The following is a 2,035-nucleotide window of genomic DNA, read 5'->3' as shown; positions in this document are numbered from 1 at the left end:
TCCAAAGGCTGCTGCAAACTCCTGTTCCCTACAAAATCATTACCGTATTTACCGATGCCTGTCCTGACCTGTCGTCCTCCCCGCAGTGACTTTCACTCTCCCATTTTGGCCTCCTCTGTTTTATCGGAGACAGTTTTCCGGTTCCGCTGCATCTGCCTTTCTTAAGGGTTTGCCAGCTTTCACCGTTCTCTCATCTCTCTCTCAAAACTCCTAGGATAAACCACACGGTAATTCTGCGCTGTCTGTAGCTGTAGGTGATGCTCCATACCAACGCTTACTATCAATCAATCTCCAGTCCCCACTTAGCCTCAAACCATTTTAGTGTTCACTGCTACAGCACAGTAAGTAACGTACATCACAAGTTCCTAGCAGACTGCAGTGACACAGTAGATTCACACTGCAATTTTATGTGTAGCAAATAATACTAACCAGTGTAGATTCTATTATCTGGGTGAAGTGCACTACAGGGGAAGTTGTGCTTATGTATTTATTTTTTTATTTCTATAATGAAAATGTTAGAATCCTGTTCTTTACATCATCTGGGAAAATCAGATTATATTACCGTTTTGGTTTCTTGGGTTTTTTTTTTCTTTTTCCTTAATGAGCGTGTCACCAACAAGTACCCCTAACTTACACTGGGCCATAAGCAAAAGAATAAGCCACGGATCTGCATACTAACTTTACGTTTAAAGAGGAAGTATTAGCGTGGCCGCCTTCTTAACAAGAAAGAAACAGCTTTTAGTCTTGAGATAAATACTTGTATAAATATTTTCTTTAATTACAAATACAACGGTAACTAACAGTTCAATCTTCCCAGGTACCACCTTTGAAACAAATATACTAGTTCTATAACAACAGCATTGCCAACCTCCCTAGTTATTGTCTCTATATCAAATGCCCATTTCTGGAGAAGTGGACTTATTTTTCTAAAGCCTATGGGGTTTTTTACACCACATCCATTACCATAAGTGCATTAATGTCAGCATCACAGCGGCACCTTAAGACCAGACAGCATATGTGTGCACAGAAAAAGCGACAAACATACCTTGAGTTGCACTTGAATTACCTGGCTGCTTTCCGTATGCTTTCAAAAATAGAAGTTGCAGAATCCCAACTTCAGTTGAATACTTACAATTCATTCTTCGTGCATCACGCAAATTAATTTCAGCCCTGCAGCTATGGTGGCTTTGCAATGTGTCGGAACTTTAGAAAAACAGACATTCTTGCTAACTGTTTATAGTAGAGAAGTGTCCTTATTTTGTCTAGTACAAAACCAAAAAGTGACAGAGCTAGATAAATACTAATTAAGGGTCCAGTCCTGTCACCAGCTGGACATACGTGCTTATTTTTGCGGAATACCTGCATGCACGTGCACTGCATCTCAAGCTAGGTTAGCACACGTAGCTGAATATAGTGGGAAAAGATCATCTGGCTAAGAGGTGTCATTGTACACAATCACTTTGGAGAGTGCAGCTGCATAACATGGTGTCATACATCGAGATGCGTGAATTCCCACTTCAGTCACAATTTACAACGTCACCTTAGCATTTTTCCAATTTACCTTGAGTTATACTTCCGACTGAACCACAACAGGTGTGCTGTACTAGTAGATTCTGGTTTACATTTTTAAACTGCCAACTGCCACGCCTTAACTAACTACTGCTCCCTCTGAAATAAACATTGCAAAACCGTACATGACTTCCCTCCGTGACATCCTAAACTAAACGGTTTTCCAACCGCTTTACCCAAAAAGCACGCAAACCCGCTGCCCAAGAGTGCGTTTCCACAACCGGTGTCAACGGTCTGCGCCCGTGAGGAAGCTGTATTGCTACAATTCAGCCTCACCTTCGCGTGCTGTTTCTTTTCTCCACGGAACCGTTTAGAATAAGGAAAGCCGAAGACCTTCTCGTGGGGGTTACCAGCAGGAGCAAAACAGGGCTCTTTCCCAAGAGATGCAGAGGGGCTGCGGCGGCCGGCCCGCCCGCGGGGGAGGAGCGGGGTCGGGAGAACAATGGTGGCGGTCGCGGCGCCGCCA

The sequence above is a fragment of the Aptenodytes forsteri genome, unplaced genomic scaffold, assembly GCF_000699145.1.
Source record: "Aptenodytes forsteri isolate BGI_AS27 unplaced genomic scaffold, ASM69914v1 Scaffold243, whole genome shotgun sequence".
In the NCBI taxonomy this organism is placed as follows: Eukaryota; Metazoa; Chordata; class Aves; order Sphenisciformes; family Spheniscidae; genus Aptenodytes; species Aptenodytes forsteri.
This window is presented reverse-complemented; position numbering follows the sequence as displayed.